This window comes from Calidris pugnax, unplaced genomic scaffold, assembly GCF_001431845.1.
Source record: "Calidris pugnax isolate Ruff unplaced genomic scaffold, ASM143184v1 scaffold18, whole genome shotgun sequence".
Lineage (NCBI taxonomy): Eukaryota > Metazoa > Chordata > Aves > Charadriiformes > Scolopacidae > Calidris > Calidris pugnax.
Window position 1 is genome coordinate 10,209,454 of NW_015090812.1, and position 4,579 is coordinate 10,214,032.

The 4,579-nt window shown below is 55.6% G+C and overlaps 1 protein-coding gene across 1 annotated transcript in view; it reads right to left on the reverse strand.

The window, feature by feature from the left end:
* Nucleotides 1-4,277, reverse strand: part of ST3GAL3 (ST3 beta-galactoside alpha-2,3-sialyltransferase 3) — a 195,474-nt gene extending 191,197 nt beyond the window's left edge. Inside the window, exon 1 of the mRNA XM_014939199.1 lies at nt 4,184-4,277. The gene's annotated coding sequence lies outside the window, so the exon portion shown is untranslated. The remainder of the gene's footprint in view (nt 1-4,183) is intronic.
* Between the last annotated feature and the right edge of the window lie 302 nt (nt 4,278-4,579).

Below are 4,579 nucleotides of genomic sequence, written 5' to 3' on the forward strand. Positions count from 1 at the left end.
CCGGCCCCGACGGCACCGGAGGCAGGGCTGGGGTGGTCACCCTCCCACCACTGGCACTGCACCGGTCCCCCTGCCCTGGCACCGCACCGCTCTGATCCCCCTCCCATCACTGGCACTGCACTGGACGGCTTGCCCTCTCGTGTCACTGCACAGCTTTGGTCCCTCCTCCCATCACTGGCACTGCACTGGTCCCTCTCCCCCAGCACTGCACTGCTCTGATCTCCCCTCCCATCACTGGCACTGGCACTGCACTGGATGGCTTGCCTTCTCGTGTACTGCTCTGATCCCCCCTCCCATCACTGGCACTGAACTGCATTGGTCCCCCTCCCCTGTTACTGCATTGCTTTGGTCCCCCCTCCCATCACTGGCACCGCACTGCACTGCTCACCTTCTTGTGTCACTGCACCACTTGCCTTCTCATGTCACTGCACCACTCTGATCCCCTCTCCTTTCACTGGCACTGCACTGCTCCCCTTCCCCTGTCACTGCACGGCACTGCTCTCTTCCACCACTGCACTGCACACACCCCCCACTTCCAGTGGCTATAGGGTGGTGCTTCTCCGCTCTTCCCTAGTCATGCCTGACTTTGCTCCTTCAGGTTGCAGCAGTGCTTCCTGTCACTCATGGGCACCTCCAAACCACTGCAGTGCCTTCAGGTGCTCCACGACGCCATCCCTTCCTCCAGGCGCTGCAGTGCCTGTCAAGCTCCGTGTTGTCTCATGGCTCCAGCTGCAGCACTGTACTGCACAGCACTGCACAGCACTGCGCCTTCCTCCAGCTGAGACACCTCCAGATCTTGCAGTCACTGCAGCCACAACACTGGACTCCCCCAGCCTCCCATCCAGCATCCCAACAGCGAACACTCCATGGCCTCACCTCTAGTCACTGCCCAGCCTCCAAGCACTGCTCAGAACAGTCTCTAACCACTGCTCTGCTCTGCCCGGTCTAACCTACAGGCACCACACAGAGCAGCCCAACCCAGTCACTGCCCCACACTGCACCTAACCGTGCCACGCTGTCCAGGTTAGCACGCAGTCACTGACCCTTCACGCTGTCCCCCAACTTCTGCAGATCCTCACACCACACCATACCCAACAAGGTCCTGCCCAGCCACTGCACAGCACTGCACCACCTCCCCGGGCTTCCCAGTGCTGCACAGCCTCCACCACTGGACCACGCTGGGTGGTACAGCCCACCCCAGCTGCCCTCCCACAGCACAACACGCTCACACTGCACAGCCAGCATCGCTTCCATGCGGTTACCAGTAGGTCACAGCCTCCACCACCTCTCTTCACAGCTGCCAGCCCGCACCTCACCCTTCCCATGGCATCGCCCTCCTCGCCGCTGGCCCCACAGCCTTGCTGGGTACCCCTAACACTTGTTAGGCACAGGACAAGTGAGAAACACAAATATAAGGCAGCACAGGGAGGAGATGATAAACAGTCGGGGAAATTATTAGGCACAGGGAGCAAACGTCACCTGAAAGGAAAAAGACCGAAAGGAATAAACCGGCATCTTCAGGACAGTAAAGGAGCCCAGTAATTTCCTGTTTCCACTCTCCATGAGTCACTGATAACACAAGGAGAACAAATAGCCACATGAGTTTAAGGTTTAAGTGGGATCGTGTCCAGCGTGGTGGCCGTTCCCGCTGCCAGCGATGCCGAGTGCCGATACCGACCGGCACACACCGCCTCGCACAGCACAGGGCTGGCTGAGCACTGCCCAGCATGCTCCCGGGCACAGAGCCCACGCAGGTCGCAGGAAGAGCTGGCAGGGGCTGATACAGCTCCCCCTTTGCAGCCAGAAACCCCACTTTGTGCTCAGCAGGAGTGAAGTCAGTGCGAGCTGGCTGCATGTGCTGCACCCACGCAGCCAGGTTCGTAGATCCCCTGTGCTCCTCTGCAGAGACACGTGCTGCACTGGCATCCAGCTGGGAGTTTTTTATTCCAATAACAACTTCTAGACACAGCGCAGGAGCCAAACAGACTTGTGCCAACACCCAGGTGTCATTGGCACCATCATCCCCTGAGGAGGTGCATGGAGAGGGGCCACGACCACAACGACCCAGCCCCATCCATCTGAAGGTCTGCCCGCTCCACCATTGCCCAGACCCACCCCCTGCTCCCCAAGGCTGACCCACTGGGCATGCTGGTCGCTCTCACCTGGCTCTCTTTGCTCTGGCTTCATGGTGGACTGGTGGCCAGAGCTGGGCTGGGCAGCCTCCTTCACCAGCTCCCACTCAGCCACCAGGCTCATTTCCTCCAATAACCCCACCAACTCCTGCCCCCATCACGTCTGAATGGAGCTCAGCTTTGCTTTACAGACACTTCTGCTCCTCTCTTCCCATCTTCATCCCTCCAGCTCCATAAGCCAGGTCTGCTCTGCCCTGCCTCGACCCCCAGGGACATGGAGCTGCCTGCCCCCACCGTGCCACGTCTGCTCTGACTGTCCTCTAAACCTCACCTAAACTGCCCTGGTTCTAATGCCTGTGCTTTCAGAGTTTAAACCCCACGGTCTGTAGGCACAGCAGGTGATCTGATTTTGCTGATGAGATAAGCGGGACCTACAGCGTGAAGCCAGATAACGACAAGGTTAGGGCTTGCTCCTGAGCCCGCCTTTGTCACTTGGGAAACTCTACCGGCCGTTATCAGGTGTCGGCAAGCTGGAAAGAGCCCAGGATGAAGTCACGCTTCTTGCCAGGCTGGAAAAAACTCCGGAGGTGAGTGCCATGCATCGATGGAAATCAGGTACCAGCTCCCGGCAGCTGTCTAACGGCCACGAGATGAATTAAGGCAATGATTAGTGGAGTGATTTGGTTGGAGTAGCAGGGCTTTAGTCTGAACATGTTCCTACTTAGCTTACATGTTTCATTTGCAGGCAGATGTCAAGCTGGATGTTGCTAGGAGATCGACAGCAGGGGAATAATTAAGTCTGATTAAATCCTATCATATTGCCGTGCCGCTTTCCAGAATGCTCTGGAGCTTTACAAAGCCAAACTGACCAAATGAAAGGGCAAGAGCTGCAGCCCATCCTGCTCCACAATAACCCACTTGTGGTCGACCTGCTGAGCCTTGGGGCAGTGCCCGTGGCTGCCCACGTGCCTGCAGAGCATTTCCCGCAGCAACGCTGGCCACGGGCTGGAAAAAGAAGGCTCTGGCAGAGGGCATGGCTAGTGGCTGCATTATCTGGTAACTCAGGATGGTCAGTGCCCACAGCAGGCGGTGAGAGGTCCTGCACCTCGTCTCTCTGCATCAAACCTGCACGCTGCTCTGGGGGGCTCATGTTGGACTAGATATAACCCAGTGTCCTTGGCACATACAGTGCTCCTGGCTCAAAGCTGTGCCAGGGGCCTGGCATTGGTTCAAGCACCCACGTCCCTGGCAGGGTTTGGGCACACGGGGGTGACCATCAGTGAAGCTTCCTGCTTCGCTTCCTCTGGAAGGAGCCCTCCTGGGGCGTGCCAAAATTGTTCTGCAAACTCACATCGCACGTGGTGCTGAGATCCACAGGGCGTTCCCACGGAAATGATGCCTGCTTGCTTTTTTCTTTCATGGTGGCTGAGCTGAACATTATATGGGGTGACACGTAAAGATTAAATAACAGCTACAGGTTCTTTTCCCATTGGTAAATAAAGTTGTGCTGTAACTATCTGTGTCGGCTGCCAAACACGCACACGTCAGCCTCCGGGCTCCCTCTGTAGCGAGACTGCTAATCTCATCTTGACTCTCTGCCCTACAAAAATTCTCATTCTAATACTCACACTGTAATCCTTCCTCCCAAATTACGTGTCATCAAATCAGACCTGATACTAATTAACATAGTATTTTATTATTAATTGAATGCCACTAAATGCCACAGCAAAGATCTCTTTCCACTAAAGGCTAGACAGAGATTACCTCTGCTGATGCACAGGCTCAGGGAATGCAATCTGAACTGTAAGACACTCATATATTGTCTTTGTCTCTCCGGCCAAACTTGCTTCATCTCACACACTCACTACATACTATTCTTAAACACAGGGTCTGAGCGTGATGAGTCTGTGGACAGCATTTTAGATTTCTGGCTATTCTAAGAACAGAAATGCTGAACAGCATTGTCAGCAGTCCCACAGAAAACAAGCTGAACTTGGCTGAGAAATTCTGCCACCCTCCACACGTATTCAACAGCAAAGAGCCACACTTACCACTACGGGCGCAGGTGAACACCTGGAGCCTGCCCGAATGGCTCCTCGAGCGTGCTGCCTGACCACACCACTTTTCCCAAGGTCTTCCTCAGCTGCAATGATCCGATGGTCCTGCCTGACACGCGGTGGTAGGAGTGCGAGCAGCCGGCCAGCACGCCACTCAGCCGTTCATCTCCTCGCATTAATTCCCATACGCTATGTTTGGTTCACGCATATTTCCCAAGAAAGGAGGTGGGCTGGATTTGAAGACAAACGTTGGAGACTCCCACCCTTCTGGGTCTGTCTCAGGAGTCCCTCACCCTCACGTTCAGAAGAGCATCCCACATCCCTGTGTCTGGCTTCAGCTTGCAGACATACCATTTTGTTCTGCCTTCTGCTTGATTAAAGAGCCTTTCA